This window comes from Eurosta solidaginis, chromosome X (genome assembly GCF_040869045.1).
Source record: "Eurosta solidaginis isolate ZX-2024a chromosome X, ASM4086904v1, whole genome shotgun sequence".
Classification (NCBI taxonomy): Eukaryota; Metazoa; Arthropoda; class Insecta; order Diptera; family Tephritidae; genus Eurosta; species Eurosta solidaginis.
The window spans coordinates 167372710-167392771 of NC_090324.1; the positions used below are offsets into that span (position 1 = coordinate 167372710).

Consider the following 20062-nt stretch of genomic DNA (forward strand, 5'->3'; position numbering starts at 1 on the left):
ACGTTATGGCGATCAAAAAGAAGCAAAAGGCAGCATACGCAATCTACGTGCGATGTTCATCGTCTATATCTGCTGAGGCAGAAAAATACAAGAAGGATGAAAAGAACGTCAACCCTGAGCAAGAACCTCATGGGAATACAATTCGCCTCCCTGCTTGCGACACGGAAGTTTTCAAAGGGGATTATCTGTCTTGGCCAACTTTTCGCGACCTGTTCACGGCAATATATATAAACAATTCTAGTTTGAAAGGGGTGGAAAAGATATTCCATCTCAACAACAAAACGCAGGGCGAAGCAAAAGATATCGTTAAAAACTGCCCTCTCGCAAATGAAAGTTTCGAGATGGCCTGGAAAAACTTGTGTGAAAGATACCAAAACAAACGGATCTTAGTTAACACACAACTACAAATTTTATTTAACTTAAAAAAGGTAGAAAGTGAGTGTGGCAGTTCAATAAAAAAGCTGCAAAATGATATAAATAATTGTATTTCGTCCCTCAAATGCCACAAAATTGACACTTCCAATTGGGATGCAATCCTGACTTATCTCTGCTCAACCAAGCTACCAGAGAGCACGTTGGCTCTATGGGAGCAAATTATAGATCATAAAATGGACATATCCAAGTGGGAGGATATGGATAAATTCTTGTGTAATCGGTTTCAGACACTTGAAACAGTGTCTGGTTTTACAGGGCATGCCACTTCGAAAGTGCAAAAACTAAACGCGTCGCGACAATCAACAGAACCCCCTACGAAAAGACTTGGTGCCTTTCAAACAAAGGTACCCAGACCGACGTCAAAGGCAATGTGTAAAATGTGCAAGTCCGCAGAGCACAGATTACGAAACTGTTCACGCTTTTGCGAGTTAACCCCTCCAGAAAGGATTAAATTCATAAAATCTACAAGTGGTTGTCTGAACTGTCTATCCCCAGGACACACAGTGACCAGATGCACCAGTTCCTACAACTGCAATACGTGCCACTTTCGTCACCATACGCTCCTGCATGCGGATACCCTACAGAAAAAAACCACCTACAACCCGCCCCAACACTCCTACGATAAGAGGCCCTCTACTTCTAGACAGGCATTAGCGAGACAGGAATCAGAAAAACCAGGTTCAAATGGGAACAAAAATGTGACATCCTGTCATACGAATTCCAGCACAGGTTTGCTATTAGGAACTGCTCGCGTACACATTCACCATAATGGTACCGACTTCTCCGCGCGGGCATTAATTGATTCAGGGTCTGAATGTTCCTTTATAACTGAAAGACTGAAACGCAGAATCAATTTTCCAGCGAGGAAAATGCATGCCCAAGTTTCAGGCATCACAAATGTGGTGTCTGCTCAGGTGAAAGAGGCATCCAAAATTGAATTACGTTCACCAGTGGATGCCTGCTTCAGCCTGACTACACCCGTTCAAGTCCTAGCCAAACTCACTGGGAATCTTCCATCCTGCCATATCAACGCCATGACTATGCAGGCATTCCCAGACTTGGTGTTGGCAGACAAGAGGTTCTACATCAACGAAGACGTAGACCTCATACTTGGAGGAGACATATATCCCCAAATTATACTGAGCGGTCTGAAAAAGTATGTACTAAACACACTTTTGGCCCAAGAGACAGTGTTCGGTTGGATACTAACCGGTCGCATCGAAGCACCGAGTCCAACGAAGAGCATCATGTCATTTTATAACGAGGTTGCATTGGACAACCAATTAAAAGCTTTCTGGGAGATAGAAAATGTTCCCAAAAATAAAATGCTTAATGAAGAAGAAAGGTATTGTGAACAACTGTTTAAGGAAACGACAAAACGTGATGAAAATGGGATGTATACAGTTTCGCTACCATTCAGGCAGGATTACCCTGAGAATATTAAATTAGGACCGTCCCTAAAGCGCGCATGTTCACAATTCTTCAGAAATGATGGGCGATTACTGAAAAACCAAGAGTTAGGGAAAGAATATATTCGGGTGTTATCCGAATACGAAACGCTTGGACATATGAGAAAAATCAAAAACAATATTCCATCCGACGATTCCGATAGTTATTTCCTGCCCCACCACGCCGTTGTAAAAGCGGAAAGTACCACTACCAAAGTGCGCGTCGTCTTCAACGCGTCAAGTCCGACAGCAAATGGCATTAGTCTAAACGACATACTTCACCCAGGTCCAGTACTCCAAGCAGACTTGCCTATTTTAATTCTACGTTGGAGACTGTACCGCTTTGTCTTTAATAGTGACATAGAAAAGATGTATAGGCAAATTTGGGTGACCGATAATCACACCAAATTTCAAAGAATTGTCCATCGAACATCCCCCAACGAACCCATCAGTCTTTACGAACTAAAGACTGTCACCTTTGGTGTAAACTGCGCCCCCTACCTCGCGATACGGTCACTTCTACAATTGGCTGATGATGTAGAAAATACGCACCCAATAGAATCGGGTATATTACGAGAAAGTATGTATGTCGACGACGTTTTATCTGGAGGACATACAATAGCGTCAACCATTAGAGCAAGAAACGAGATTCGCGAGGCATTACACTCAGCTGGCTTTCCATTGCGCAAGTGGACATCAAATTGTGAGGAAATCCTTCAGGACATCCCCAGAACGGATCTGCTCAGCGAGGACTTTCTAGCGTTTGAGGAGGCTAGCTCGGTGAAGGCACTCGGAATACGATGGAACGCGCACTCAGACATGTTTTACTTTACAGCAGGAGCTTTAGAGAATGGTGAGAGCATCACAAAACGCGCAATCCTATCCGCTATAGCCAAACTTTTCGACCCTTTAGGCTGGCTTGCACCAATGGTCATAGTGGCAAAAATACTAATGCAGAATATCTGGTTAGAGGGCACCGGGTGGGATGAACCTGTCTCCCCAACTACCTTAGAACGGTGGGAAAATTTCACCCAACACTATAGCGAAATAGATAACATTAGGATACCGCGGTGGGTAAATTTTTCACCGGAAGACGACATAGAAATCCACGGTTTCTGTGACGCTTCCGAGAAAGCATATGCGGCAGCGGTATATATGCGCGTGAAAAGAGACGATCAGGTTTTCATACACTTACTTTTAGCAAAAACCAGAGTAGCTCCAGTGAAAACCATCTCGCTACCACGTTTAGAACTCTGCGGCGCCATGCTGCTTGCAGAAATCATGGAATAAATATTCCGAAACATTCATTTGGGACCATCAAAATTTCACCTCTGGACGGATTCAACCATCGTACTAGCATGGATAAGAAAGCCGCCCTGTTCCTGGTCAACCTTCGTCGCACACCGAATCACTAAGATCATCGATATGGTCGGTAGCAAGGACTGGCTTCACGTGGACTCGGAATCTAATCCAGCGGATCTAGGAAGCAGAGGACTACTTGCATCAGATTTGGTCAACAGTTCGTTGTGGTGGCAGGGACCTTCTTGGCTGCAAGAAGACAATTCCCACTGGCCAGCACAAGAGACCGAATACAAAACCTCCGTTGAGAAGAGGGCACAATCATATGCCACGACAAGGGTAGATCATGTAGATATTCTTGACCGATTTTCAGATTTACCACGAACTTTGAAAGTCGTGTCTTATGTTAGGAGATTCTATAAAAGAACGCATCCTAAAACTAAAGCCGTGTTCCAAGAAAAGTCGTGCATAATCTCAGCCGATGAGATTAAGGCAACGACTCAAGCATTAATACGAGTCTGCCAGAAACAATTTTACGGGACAGAATATTTAAAATTGAAAAATAGGGAACCTATCGATCGAAAGAGTGAAATACTGTCACTCAACAAAAGATGATATTATTAGAACAGGGGGGCGTCTAGGGGCTTCAAAAGATATGTCATACAACGAGCGTCATCCGGTCATCTTGCCTTACAAATGTAGGTTGTCTCGCCTTACAGTTATGATGGCTCATCATGACTCCCTTCATGGCGAGAACCAGCTCATGCTCCGTCTTATCCGAATCCAATACTGGATACCTAATGTCAAGACCATGATCAGAGCCGTCATCCACAATTGCAAAACCTGCATTATTCACCGAAAGCACGCACAGTCCCAACTTATGGGTACCCTTCCCTGCGAACGGACTACTTTTACCCGCGCGTTCACCAATACCGGGGTAGACTTTGCGGGGCCTTTCGACATTAAAAGCTACCGCGGTAGAGGATGTCGACTGTCAAAAGACTACGTATGCCTTTTTGTCTGTTTCGCCACTAGAGCCATTCACTTAGAGGCCACTAGTGACCTCAGCACCCCATGCTTTCTCGCGGCCTTCTCGCGTTTTATCGCGAGAAGAGGATGTCCGAAAAACATCTACTCCGACAATGGTACAAACTTTTTCGGAGCATCAAGGTCTTTACGATCCGAATTTAAAGCCTTTCTGGTCGAAAGCCGAGACAAAACAGTCTCCAGGTATAGCCATCAAGCATTAAATTGGCATTTTATTCCCGCCGGCGCTCCACATATGGGCGGCCTGTGGGAATCGGGAGTGAAGAGCTTCAAAAGCCACTTAAAAAGGTCGCTTCTCTCCATAAATATACCATGGAGGAGTTCCAAACCCTTTTGTGCCGGATCGAGGCATGTCTAAATTCACGGCCTCTCAGCCCGGCGTCCAATGACCCAACGGACCTGGAGCCACTAACCCCAGGACATTTCCTCACGGGCAGCCATCTTCTGGCGCCGCCAGAACCACCATGCTAAATAGATGGCAGAAGCTCAAGGCCCTCCATCAAGCCTTCTGCCGGCGATGGAAAACCGAATATTTATCCGAACTTCAAAAGCGTGTGAAGTGGAAACACCCCAAAAAAATATACAAGTGGGAGATCTCGTTGTCCTCACGGAGGAGATAGATTGCGAGAGGACCAAGAGCTCCTCCTAACAATCCCTCCGTTCCTCCCTACTTTCGAAATATCCCAAACCATCCCACTCACTCGTTATTCCATAACGAGTATACCAGAGAAGCCTTTACGCAGACCCTCGGTCTGCCACAGAAAACAAAGGCACTCGGCCCATAATCTTTTTAAATTTTCAAAATTTCAAAACCCAGCGCTCGTTCACCGAAACAAGGCCAATCAACCACCCTAATGCAGATCTCCATCTGTCACCAAACACTTATTGTTAATTCTCAAAATCAAAACCCAATTCACTCGCTCACCCCGAGCGAGGACAACTGAAAAGCCTGCCGCAGAAGGGCGAACCGATCTGCCACAGAACACAGCCGCACTCGTTGCCGCGCAACGAGGCACATCGCAAGCCTACCGTTGATGAGAAAACTCATCTGCCCCAGATATCATAATTATTAATGAGTTCAATTAAACTTTTAGTGTTATCGCTATCTTATGCTACAGCGATATCTCAGTGCCAAAGACGCCGCTTGCACCGCCTCCACCACGATCTTCGTTGTCGCCACACTATTCAGAAAATGAATTTATTGCATTTACAAATTTATTATGGCGACTAATATACCGCAAATATACTTGTCTACTACAACTCACTGAAAAAAAAGGGATTTCCTTTACCGGAAACATTTTGAAAAAAAAAGGGCAAGCAAACCGGGCTGTATTTTCAGCTGGATATGAACAAACACCACAAAGTTTGGATTTCGGGGTGGTAACTGCCTCAAATTAATAATAATTTAATAATTAAACACCCATCACACATTGCCACAAGCGTGGCTCCAGTAACCAAATACCCCATAGTGATTGTACCAACCTTTGTTAATAACTTTCAGTTAAAAACCCGAAAAAATGTATGCGCGTACAATAGAACTCTAGCATCCTACTAAAACTAATACCGTCAGTACTCCCTTATGTAAACCGTAAAGAGTAAATTATACAGAAAGATCTACTTTCTTATTGTCGACATCCTGTTCACCAGCAGCATGAACTTTATCCTGTTCGCCGAGTTCCTTCTCCGATGTCACCCAGATACGACCACAAAGAAATAGTCCTTTATCATCATCTCGTGCATTTGCTTTACCACCATTTGGCCCATTGGTGCCGGTACCATTCTCGTCGTTTATGGTTATGTTTTTGAGGACATCCTCACTGCTCATGTCGACGTCATTATCCCTCGAATTAGCCATTACACATGGTTAACCATAACTAGCGGGCGGGCCTATTTCAATTCTTAAATATAATTAGTGCTTCTGAAATAAAGATAATATTACATTATAAATCTCATTCCATTTAAGTCCACTCAATTACATACATACATCAATTTGATGGCCAATTTCTGTATGCCAGCGCTTGTGAACGCAAATGTACCTCCAAAGATGTTGTTGGTATTGGAGGTGTTATTGGTGGCGTCAAAGCCGTTAGTGTTGCTCTTGGCTCTGAGCCACCATAAAACAAATTGTATATAATACAGAAAAGCATCGGAATGGTAATTATAATGCATACGAATAAACGTACAAGTGCGTGTTGACCAATAACGATGGTGTTAGCATCAACAGACTTGAATATGCATTCAATAGATTAATAGTGGTTAAGAGATTACCCTGGAAACATTCCTATACACATATACGCTCATCAACGCCCAACGATATAACATATGTTGGAGCAAGCGCGAGTAAATAAATCCCACACACATAACATACCATCCTGAGAACCAGAGCCACCTGTGCCCGGTTGCCAACGGTCTACGAAAAGGCGCGTTATCGGCCCACAATGGCCGTGTAATGTATATTCGATATTGGCATTTGACAGGCTATATACCCTGAGCGTATGATCCTTACTGGCGGTAAACACCATACAATTCGAGACCTCCATGCAAGTGACAGGCTGGTGATGCCCATGACGCACTGCTATTAAAGTGATTTTCATTTCCTCCTTATTATTGTTGGGATATGGGGGCGGTCGCCCGTTATGTTTTTGTTGTTGTTGATATAACGATTGCTGCGAATGATGCGCTAGGCCAATGCTCCCAGCTGAACCAGCACGCGTGTGTGTTCTTCGATAAGCTGACGTGGAATTCCAATCGATTTGTTGTCCTTTGCAATAGGTTGCCAGTCGATAGAATTCTAATCGCCCGCATAGTCGTGCGATAATGACGCGATCACCATTTATATGAATGTGAGTTCTGCCCAAATTAAGTTTCGAAGTTCCAGGAAAAATACACTTCAATACACCTTCCGGCGTTTCCCACAATTCAATACGTCCGTCCGCACAACCTACTGCCAAAATATTATCAAACGCATTCATGCACCAAATAGGCGAATAAATCAAACGTTCAAATACCACCTCACCACTATCACGCTTCAGCATATGTTGACGATTGATTGTTGTCAAATTCTCACCATTTCTTGCATCCCAAACCTTAATTTGGCTACTTAGATAAGACATTCGATCATATACCGATGGCCGGCAATTTTCGTTGGCACTCCTTCCAGTATATGCTCAGTTTTTCGTTGTCTTTCTGATTCTTCATACCAACTGGAACGCCATTCGGCATAATTACGTGTACATATACAACGATAGAATACCACCATTGTATAGCTAAGAACAAAAATGCTAATTAAGCACATAGAGGTTACGAAAAAGAATTCCGTCGGACTTTTTGGATAGAGTGGTGTACCACCAGAAAATACTATTGGCGATTCACGTCGTTCACCGTCATTAAAATCGATAGGATCGGCTTCTGTGTTATTGATAGTTCCTTCATCAGATTTTCCTACTACACTGGCTTGACTGGCTGCGGTTTCGCCTTTTGGTTTGCGAATTGAATGTACTCCCGCTGCTATTTACGCTGCCGCGTTTCCATTACGATTACCCTTTAGTCCAGCTATATCTTTGCCATTTGTAGTTGCGCCGTTTTTGCATATTCGAGAAAAAATTCGATACTGCACTTTGTTCATATGTTTTAACGAAATTTGGTGTGTCGTCACTCGTAAATGTAGTTCGATTGCCATCTACGGCAAATAAATTTTCAAATATCCCGAATTATAAACGATCGAACAAATCCAAACACTCATCCAAATCATGAAGGCACGTTGAAAGAAACGTGTGCGTGCCCATAAATTTACAATGCGCAAACGCTTTGGGATTTGACCAGCTTTATTAGCTTGTACGCTATCTGTTGGGTGTGCATTGAGATCGGCAAATGTTAACTTCGGATGTGATTGAGAGCGATGAAACATGCCGAAACCACCAGCAGTACCGCCACCACTATTACCAATCAAGGATGTAGCGGAAATATTTTTATCAAGGAAAAGATAATCACTGCGCACATCACCTGGATGCAACGTTCGGTTGGTATTTGCCACTGTATATTTCAGCATCATTTTGGGCAAGTGTTTTGCTTCGATGGTGTGATCGGGTAGCTTAATATTCATCGCAAGTATTGTGGAGAAGAACATTTGGAGCACCCCTTTTGCGATGCCGGTATACCTAAAACCAGAACGAAATCTGACACCAACCGTCTTATGGACCTACACAACTAGCCACCTAGAAATAAAAGAAATTAATTAATTGATTAATTAACAACATGAAATTAAAAAAAGAGAGAGTCCATTAACACAAATGCATAAATGGGCAGCGCAAAAAAAGATGACAACTGACGGCGCGGCCGACGCCGCAGTTGGAGCACCCCTTTTGCGATGCCGGTATACCTAAAACCAGAACGAAATCTGACACCAACCGTCTTATGGACCTACACAACTAGCCACCTAGAAATAAAAGAAATTAATTAATTGATTAATTAACAACATGAAATAAAAGAAATATTTACATCTCTCCCCTCTTCCCAAACGAACATTTTTTTTATATAGCATACAATTTTGCTGTCCAAACATTTTTTTTGTGGCGGGCAGGAAAGTTGTTGGGTTTTAGCACCAACAACACAAATAACAGCGACTCAGAAGAACCCACGCTATACACTTTCTACCCGATTCGGTACCAGGATGTGCGAACCGAAAATCGTAAATGCTAATTTTTCTGCAGCACTTGTGTGCCCGTGGCTAACTAAAACGCTACCGGGTGACACAAAATAAACAAAATAAGGCACTAAAGACCCAGGCACATAACGTGCGTGGAAAGAGCCATGCACATGATGTGCGCCAAATATGAATATTTTTATACTGCTACAGATATTTGCCCCCTACGCACGCGCTACTAAAATTTCCCAAATCTCAACAATACAATTAGGGACCACTCGCCCCTGCACTTTGACAATGACCCGACCCATTGAAACCTATTTCACTCATTTCAGGAAAATGGGTCGTTTTGCCGCCTTAAAACGTAATGCTGCCACGAACGCAGCGCGTTATTCGTCGCAATCCCGAGTGTGTCTTGAGCGACACTCTATACGCTTGTGCCCAGCCTTTCGGGCGAAAAGGCCAGAAGAGCGCCTCTACGTAACCATTCGCGAAAGCTACTGCGGAAATTGTCTGGCGCCTGATCACCGCTCTAACGCGTGCCCAAGCCAAGGACGATGCAAACGGTGCGGCGAGAAGCACCACACGATGCTGCACATCGCCTCGATCGACGAAGAGGAGCAGCTATTACGAGAAGCCCGCTCCAAGCCATGGAGCGTCCAAGTGGAAGAGGAGCTAGATTCACCCCGAGAGCGGATGGACGACTCAATCTCGTTATATGCGTCGGACGCTGGAACGGAGACTGGACCTCTTCGTCCACCCCGAAACCGAGATGCCAGCCGAACCGGAGCGGAGACGCGGTCTCTTCGCCCGACCATACCGCCTACAGCCAAATCATTTCGACCACTTCTGCAGCACGAGAGGAAGCGGCTCCAACAAGGGACAGCGACAGCACAGCGCCATACATATAACGGCCGAGCGGAGACCCGGTCTCTTCGCCGGAAACCCAGGAGCCCCAACGGAGACGATATTCGCGCGACCGCAGAGCGGAGACAAGGCCTATTCGCCTGCAACAACGACATCACACCCATCATCAGCCGCAGGACCGCCGCAACGGATCCGGATCGTTACAACTCACCACAGTGTCCGCTTTCCGAGCAGGGCTCCTAGCCCCGCATTCAGCTGCCACCGCCACCATGATACCGACGGTAGCGATCACCCCCACCGCGGTCATGAAAATAGAAGCAGGGGGGCGGCTACACCTCGTCCGCGCCTTAATCGATGGATGCTCCCCCACCACAGTGATTGCGGACGAGCTCGCCCAGGAGCTCCAACTTCCTACCAGCAACATTGGCGGGCAAGCAGGATGTCTGCTGCGTATCCGAGGAAGACACGGACAGAACAAAAGGATTGCGACCCATGCTGCGGTCTTATCCAATTTTCGGCGCATGACACCCATGGCCAGCATCGACAGCACTATCGCAGCCCCGTACGCACATCTCCGTCCGGCGGATCCGCAGTTCCATGCATCCGCGCCGATCCGCCTCATCCTAGGAACAGATGTATATGCGGAGATAATATTACCAGGGATTCTGCCCACCACGTTTGGCCCTTTCGTCGGACTTTTTGGATAGAGTGGTGTACCACCAGAAAATACTATTGGCGATTCACGTCGTTCACCGTCATTAAAATCGATAGGATCGGCTTCTGTGTTATTGATAGTTCCTTCATCAGATTTTCCTACTACACTGGCTTGACTGGCTGCGGTTTCGCCTTTTGGTTTGCGAATTGAATGTACTCCCGCTGCTATTTACGCTGCCGCGTTTCCATTACGATTACCCTTTAGTCCAGCTATATCTTTGCCATTTGTAGTTGCGCCGTTTTTGCATATTCGAGAAAAAATTCGATACTGCACTTTGTTCATATGTTTTAACGAAATTTGGTGTGTCGTCACTCGTAAATGTAGTTCGATTGCCATCTACGGCAAATAAATTTTCAAATATCCCGAATTATAAACGATCGAACAAATCCAAACACTCATCCAAATCATGAAGGCACGTTGAAAGAAACGTGTGCGTGCCCATAAATTTACAATGCGCAAACGCTTTGGGATTTGACCAGCTTTATTAGCTTGTACGCTATCTGTTGGGTGTGCATTGAGATCGGCAAATGTTAACTTCGGATGTGATTGAGAGCGATGAAACATGCCGAAACCACCAGCAGTACCGCCACCACTATTACCAATCAAGGATGTAGCGGAAATATTTTTATCAAGGAAAAGATAATCACTGCGCACATCACCTGGATGCAACGTTCGGTTGGTATTTGCCACTGTATATTTCAGCATCATTTTGGGCAAGTGTTTTGCTTCGATGGTGTGATCGGGTAGCTTAATATTCATCGCAAGTATTGTGGAGAAGAACATTTGGAGCACCCCTTTTGCGATGCCGGTATACCTAAAACCAGAACGAAATCTGACACCAACCGTCTTATGGACCTACACAACTAGCCACCTAGAAATAAAAGAAATTAATTAATTGATTAATTAACAACATGAAATTAAAAAAAGAGAGAGTCCATTAACACAAATGCATAAATGGGCAGCGCAAAAAAAGATGACAACTGACGGCGCGGCCGACGCCGCAGTTGGAGCACCCCTTTTGCGATGCCGGTATACCTAAAACCAGAACGAAATCTGACACCAACCGTCTTATGGACCTACACAACTAGCCACCTAGAAATAAAAGAAATTAATTAATTGATTAATTAACAACATGAAATAAAAGAAATATTTACATCTCTCCCCTCTTCCCAAACGAACATTTTTTTTATATAGCATACAATTTTGCTGTCCAAACATTTTTTTTGTGGCGGGCAGGAAAGTTGTTGGGTTTTAGCACCAACAACACAAATAACAGCGACTCAGAAGAACCCACGCTATACACTTTCTACCCGATTCGGTACCAGGATGTGCGAACCGAAAATCGTAAATGCTAATTTTTCTGCAGCACTTGTGTGCCCGTGGCTAACTAAAACGCTACCGGGTGACACAAAATAAACAAAATAAGGCACTAAAGACCCAGGCACATAACGTGCGTGGAAAGAGCCATGCACATGATGTGCGCCAAATATGAATATTTTTATACTGCTACAGATATTTGCCCCCTACGCACGCGCTACTAAAATTTCCCAAATCTCAACAATACAATTAGGGACCACTCGCCCCTGCACTTTGACAATGACCCGACCCATTGAAACCTATTTCACTCATTTCAGGAAAATGGGTCGTTTTGCCGCCTTAAAACGTAATGCTGCCACGAACGCAGCGCGTTATTCGTCGCAATCCCGAGTGTGTCTTGAGCGACACTCTATACGCTTGTGCCCAGCCTTTCGGGCGAAAAGGCCAGAAGAGCGCCTCTACGTAACCATTCGCGAAAGCTACTGCGGAAATTGTCTGGCGCCTGATCACCGCTCTAACGCGTGCCCAAGCCAAGGACGATGCAAACGGTGCGGCGAGAAGCACCACACGATGCTGCACATCGCCTCGATCGACGAAGAGGAGCAGCTATTACGAGAAGCCCGCTCCAAGCCATGGAGCGTCCAAGTGGAAGAGGAGCTAGATTCACCCCGAGAGCGGATGGACGACTCAATCTCGTTATATGCGTCGGACGCTGGAACGGAGACTGGACCTCTTCGTCCACCCCGAAACCGAGATGCCAGCCGAACCGGAGCGGAGACGCGGTCTCTTCGCCCGACCATACCGCCTACAGCCAAATCATTTCGACCACTTCTGCAGCACGAGAGGAAGCGGCTCCAACAAGGGACAGCGACAGCACAGCGCCATACATATAACGGCCGAGCGGAGACCCGGTCTCTTCGCCGGAAACCCAGGAGCCCCAACGGAGACGATATTCGCGCGACCGCAGAGCGGAGACAAGGCCTATTCGCCTGCAACAACGACATCACACCCATCATCAGCCGCAGGACCGCCGCAACGGATCCGGATCGTTACAACTCACCACAGTGTCCGCTTTCCGAGCAGGGCTCCTAGCCCCGCATTCAGCTGCCACCGCCACCATGATACCGACGGTAGCGATCACCCCCACCGCGGTCATGAAAATAGAAGCAGGGGGGCGGCTACACCTCGTCCGCGCCTTAATCGATGGATGCTCCCCCACCACAGTGATTGCGGACGAGCTCGCCCAGGAGCTCCAACTTCCTACCAGCAACATTGGCGGGCAAGCAGGATGTCTGCTGCGTATCCGAGGAAGACACGGACAGAACAAAAGGATTGCGACCCATGCTGCGGTCTTATCCAATTTTCGGCGCATGACACCCATGGCCAGCATCGACAGCACTATCGCAGCCCCGTACGCACATCTCCGTCCGGCGGATCCGCAGTTCCATGCATCCGCGCCGATCCGCCTCATCCTAGGAACAGATGTATATGCGGAGATAATATTACCAGGGATTCTGCCCACCACGTTTGGCCCTTTACTGGCTCAGAGTACCATCTTCGGTTGGGTACTCTCGGGCACAACCAAGGCCTAACATCAAAATGTTCGGTAATGACCGACACAGATGAATTTTTTATACTTTGTTATTTTTATTGAATTTTTGGTGTACACAGTTGCAAAAGACTTGCATTGTGAATTCGTACCAGCGAAAAATCTTTCGATTCCTCCATTGCCATACCTACGTGTCAAATAATAGCTGACAGGGAGAACGGCAGTCGCGAATGGCCAGATAATGGAATAAAGGTTTGTTTTTCTTTTGCTCGCCGTTATTAAATTGAAGTGCCATGAATTGTACATTTGTTTCAAATCAGCTTTCTTTTAAATTTGTATACCGAAAATCAGACTACATATTAATATTCATTTCTAAAATCAAGTTTATAGATTACATTTGAGCCACCAGCTATGCAGGCATTTTAAAATATGTAAATAAAGCAATATACCAGTCGTCTACAGAAATGTTTGAAAACCACTGGTGAGCTAATGATTTAGGTAATCGAACAATGATTGAACAGGTGATCGAAGCTGTTTACTATTGTGCACATTTCTATCAAACCTTCGCCACTTGTATGAATTCAGAATGGAGGTGTGCGTTTAAAATCTTGTATCATTACAATAAGTTATTTTTTATTGAATTTTCTTCATACACAATTCTATGCTTGTTCATTTCCAATGAATTTGTAATAAACGGCAAGAAATATGAACACGTATATCTTCTTACTCCTTTTCGCAATCCCTAGCTCTAGGCAAACCTGGCTCAGGCCTTGAACCATAACGCGAATGTGCCGAATGACCGAGGCATCAGCAACCAAGCTCGCACCCTGCGCAAACCATCTTGCGTGTCGCCAAGCCGGCGGACTGGCCGACGTTATGTTAAGTTAGATATAATTAGTTATAAGCTTTTTTTTATTTTTTTCCTCTTCTTCACGGTCGGTGATCCTTGGCGGACTGTGACGTTGCGTACCATAAGGGGGCGGCATGTTTAGGCCCAATGCCTAACTTTTACCTGATTGACTGCGCCCCTCCCTAATGTCCTAATAATATTTCCAGCCACCCACACTCACGCCTGCATTTGTGGCATGCATGAATATGCATGCGTTTCATACACATGCACGTGTGTGTGTGCAGGTTGTCAGCACCCATACACGTATATGTGGGGGTGGTTGTATGTGTGGCCTTTCCCCTCCTTAACACCAGAGGACTTTTTCGCGGCTTAGCGGTTGTCCTCAATGGGATAACCGGCCTCTTTCTCGATTGACCGCCAACCAGCACAAATCGCAAGGATCACCACGTCACTTAAAACACCAAGGTAATATTGTAACCACAGTGCATATTTTCCTTCACTCTAAATTAAATAGTATATTATAACGAGGAAATTCCTCTTTGTGTTCTTATTTATTTCTTTTGAGCGAATCATACACTCCAAGATCGACCCTTGTGCGCCTACCCACTGCCGGTTTACGACGCACTCAGGCCGAACAATACCTACTTATATTTTATATTGCTGCCAGTTAGAATGTTGCCGGTTACCAATCTTCATATTTTACGCTGCCCTGATCTATTGTTATTATAGATATTCCAATTGATCTATGTCAGCTCGCCAGTCATGCTGCCAGTTGTTTCCTGTTTTGCTGCTAAATTGCTCAGATTTATCCCACCCTTTTATGCGTTGTAAACGATGTAAATATCGCCTGTCAAAATTGCTCGTATGTTGATTGTTTGAAATTAATGCATTCTATTAGGTGGTTGAACATAATTCCTGTGGTTTGTGTTTGCAATTGCGTTTGCGTATATGAGTATGCATTGAATTGATTTTGTTGGTTGCTTGGAAATAATTCCTTGGTTTGTGTTTGCATTTGGGTATTTATATGCGTTATTTATCCTTTGCTCCTTCCAAAGTATTTGTTTTACCAATTTGGCAGGATTTCTTTAATGTCCAGCTTTTTCAAACTGGCAGGATATTTACCGATAAAATCTTTTTGGCGTTGCTTGTTTCCAGTCAGATCGTTTTTAGCAGTTGTGCTGATCTGATCTGAACTGGCAGGATCGATCGCCATGAAATGTTCGAATAAAATATTAGGAGACTTTGAATATCAGATAGTGATTGTTTTTATTAAAAGAAATTCTTTCCCTTTTATACATAATTTCTTAACCTATACATTCATAATTATTCTAATACTTACGACCTAAAGATATGTAGATTTGTATTAGTGGTGTGTATATATGTAGATTTGTATTAATAGTATGCATATATGTAGATTTGTATAAACGGTATGCATACATGTAGATTTGTATTAATAGTATGCATATATGTAGATTTGTATAACCGGTATGAATACATGTAGATTTGTATGCAAATTCAGCAGATTGCTATTCATGTAAAATGTTTGTATGCGAATATTTGGTTAATTCACATTAATGGTTGTATGTAAATATTTTGGTGGCAAACTAACATTGACGATCGGCAAGTGTATTGACCGAGGTGAGTGACTGAGCAAAATTTGTAATGTATGAACTGACAAGGGTTTCAAATTCAGCATTCCATTTATGTTGGCTTACCGCTGTGTTAGGTCAATTTAATTTATGTCTTATTGTAATTGTTATGTATTATTGTAATATGATTATGCTATTACAAAAATGTATTGGCATAGAAGTTAATGATGCGTAATGCCGCAAATGTATTGCATAGGTGGGCATGACGCATAATGCTACACTATGAGCGGAAATCCTTGTCTTGAGCTTGAGTTTTGTTGTCCCAACATATACTTTGTCGCATACGTAGGACCCGTCACCATTTCACGAGATTCTGTAAACAACATCAGATTTCTCCTGACTTGGAATTTTGTCCTTCGTTTTGCTGAAAATGGTTTGCAACGTGTTATTGTACGTGAACGCCAACTGATACTTTTCTTTGTCGAACATATCGGATCTCCTAATCCTTTCCGATACTCCTGGAAAATCAGCCATCGGTTTGTATATTTTAGAGTCTTTATCCTTTTTCACCGGTTCTTTCGCGCTAGTCGAATGATGACTTGGGATTAACTTGTTGATCAAGTTCATAGGAAATTCGTTCTTTTCCAAAGTTTTCTTGATTATCCTAATGTTCTTATTGTGAAACATCTTGTCACTAATTGTCAGAACTCTTCTTATATAATTCTTCGAAGTGTTTAAGTGTTTAAGATAGTTCTGCGATGGTGTTTGGAATGATAATTTATCAGTCTTCCGGACGCCGTAGGTTTTTTATACCAATACATATATAATTTATTGTTATTCCTAATTATAAGTGTGCCAAGGAAAGGAAGTCTATTATCTTTTTCTACCTCCATAGTAAATCAAATTGTTTTATAATATTTGTTGAGCAATTGAAGCATGTTGTCTAATTACTCTGTTTTAGCGATTGCAAATAGGACGCCTGAATATTTTGTTAACAGACGTGGCTTAGTTGTTGATTCTTCCTCGAACTTATTAAAAACACCTCCAGAACTATATCCGCTATGACTGGGGAGTCTGGTGATCCCATTGGCATTCCTGCTCGTTGCTCGTAGATTTTGCCATTATATTTAAAATAACGGTTTTCTTTCACACAAAATTTTACTTTATTAAGGAACATCTCTTTTGTTAACAAAGTGTGCTCTTTAATATCACCCCACTTCGAAGAGATAATATCGACAGCATATACGGAAATACTGGATAACAAGGAAACCGCGTCGAACGACACTAAACTCTCATCATCGTAAATTTAATTTTATCTTTAAAATCTTTTCTTTTATCTTTAAGATTAGGCGTTGTATTTTGAACATTTTGTAACATTTTTTAGTATACCGACAACATATTTACACAGCTGGTATGAAGGAGAATCAATGGACGGACATATCGGCCAAAGAGGTATGCCTTCCTTGTGAATTTTTGGCAGTCCATAAATTCTTGGTGGATTTGCATTCCTGGACATGAGAAAATTCTGTTCTTTTTCCTCAATATAGCCATGGTTGAACATCTTCGTTACAAGTTCATTGTTCTTGTCTTGTAATTTGTTAGTCGGATCTCTTTTCAAAACTCTATAGTCTGAGATATTGTTCATTATAGGTTGCATCTTTACAGAATAGTCCGTTTGGTTCATCGCTACAGTTACATTGCCCTTATCCGCATTGATTACTAGGACATTCTTATTATTATTAAGAAACTTCTGGGTTGAATGTAGATTCTCTAAAACAAAATTTTCCCGAAATTATGTCGTCTTCTTCTTCAATTGTTCATGTATGTCTGCCGTAAAATTTTTTCTTTCAATTTCCTGTCTTTCCTTGTTTTGTATTGTTTGGATAATATTTTCCCCGTCAGCTATTAATTTAAAAAGTGGAAAGGTATCTTTTTGGAATGGCAGAACGTATTTAAGACCGAGGGATAAAAGCCAATGAACTTTTTCAGGAATATCTAAAGATGGGATGTTGTGAAAAAAATTCCGGTACCACCATAATGTTGAGGTTCTTTTTTTTTTTTTGTTTCTATTTTAAGCTTTGGAACTCATTAATTTGTTTTCTTCTAATATTTTTGGTAAGATTGTTTGTGAAAAAATTCTCACTATCAAAGAATGCCGAAGAGTGTTGAGAGTCGAGGCTTTGTAAAATATCTATTTTCAAGTTGCTTTTCTCTTTTTCTTTTTGTCTTTTAAGTTCATGCTTGATACATATAATGTGACTTAGGAGTTTCATTGGTACATTATTCACATAAGTCGACAAAACTTTAGTAAACTTACATGGAAATTCCTTATTGGCAATACTGAGGCTGATGGTGTAAGTATGTTATATTTTTATACCCAGCGTGCTTTGCACACAGAGTATATTAATTTTGATTGGATAACGGTTGGTTGTACAGGTATAAAGGAATCGAGATAGATATAGACTTCCATATATCAAAATCATCAGTATTGAAAAAAAATTTGATTGAGCCATGTCCGTCCGTTCGTATGTCCGTCTGTCCGTTAACACGATAACTTGAGTAAATTTTGAGGTATCTTGATGAAATTTGGTATGTGGGTTCCTGGGCACTCATCTCAGATCGCTATTTAAAATGAACGATATCGGACTATAACCACGCCCAATTTTCGATATTGATTTTTCCACTCAAAAACAATTGAATTTAAAACCGTCTCACATGAGTGTTTTTTTTCGAAAACCTGATTGCTTCGGAGTTATAATTTTATTTAATTCATTGTATTCCTCCAGCTGCTCTTTTACAATTAATTCGATGATTTTCTCATCTGCTGGCAATGTATTTATTGGTCGCATTTCATTCGATTTTATAGTATTTTTGACTTTATAAACTGGCGTTACCGTAGTAAGTTTCCAAAAATCTGGCATGGTAGCAGTTCTAAAGCTATCATTAATTATTACAGCATAAAAGTACCCTGTGTATTCAACTGAGTCTTTTACAACACAATCCGTCAAAAGTTTCTTGCCACCTATCTTGTGTTTAACCTGTTTAACAACTTTTGTTACAGTATCAGCTGTCACTTCCGTGAACTCGAAGTATGTGTGTACATTATAATCATGGCTAAAGTTACTTCCCACTATTTTAATCTCGTTATTAATATTTTGTATACTGTTCACGAAAAATGTATTTAGTTTATTAGCTATGTCTTTTTCATCGCTGTATATTATATTTATTTCCATTTTTGTTATCGAAGTTTTCTCTTTTTTTAAATTAACTGTGTCTTTTAAATATTTTCACATAAGCTTATTGTTTTGTCTATTAGCCAAGATTTTACTTTCCAGGTAGCTATTTTTCTTAATCTTGATTAGTTTTTTTAGTGTTAAGGCTTTTGTATTGCCTCCAGTCACAACTCATTTGACTACTTTTATAGAGACCATTTTTGCGTCTGTTTAGATCAGTTAACTCGCGATCATACCATTCATTCATTAGTTTCACTTCAATTTGTTTTTCAAACGTTAGAACTTTCACTGCTTGAACCATAACATAATTTAAAGCTTTGATTTTATCTTCAAGTGATAAATTGCTTAATATACTCAAGTTATAGTACCTAAAGATATGAAGAAGGCTTTCAGCATTGTAGCACTCCCAAGAAGTTTTAGTTTTTGTTACACACATTTGGTACTCTTTGTCTGATTCCAAATTAAACCCAATTGTTTCATGGTCAGAGATTTTACTTTCTTCAAGCCTCATACAGTTAATTTTATCACTATTTGGGTAAAGTAAATCAATTCTTGTTTGAGAAGTTTCTGTTATACGGGTATTGAAATCGATTTCCTGAGTTACACATACATTTGCCATAATGTCATTTAACTGATTTCTGATGGAAGTGTTCCTGTTCATGTCTATATTGAAATCCCCCATAAGTAAGTTATTATCGCTTGGTTCAAATTTATGTAGAACATTTTCACACAAGTAATTTATAAAATCACTGTCGTTACTATTAGGTGAATGATACAAGGGTACCATACACCATTTTGTACCATTTGTTTTAATTTTAATAATTATACACCACATATTTTGGTCAAAGCTGTTGTTGTAAATCACTTTATACTCAATTGTTTCGTTAACATATATTAACACAGCGCCTGTGTGACGGCTATGTGAATCACATCTTGCGATCGTGTAGTTAATTAATTTCAATTCGGAATCTTTTATATCAATTGTTGTTCTTGATTCTGAGCACATTACAATAAATGGGTTTTTTGCATATATGAGCATTTCAAGCTCATTTTTGTTAGCTATGATGCTAG

At 42.2% G+C, this 20062-nt stretch overlaps 1 protein-coding gene and 1 pseudogene across 2 annotated transcripts in view; one reads left to right on the top strand and one right to left on the bottom strand.

Annotated features, from left to right (window-relative positions):
* MFS17 (Major Facilitator Superfamily Transporter 17) overlaps positions 1-20062 on the top strand; it is a 429249-nt gene that overhangs the window by 75312 nt on the left and 333875 nt on the right. The gene's annotated exons all lie outside the window — the stretch shown is intronic.
* On the bottom strand, positions 6129-18991 carry LOC137234728 (uncharacterized; annotated as a pseudogene).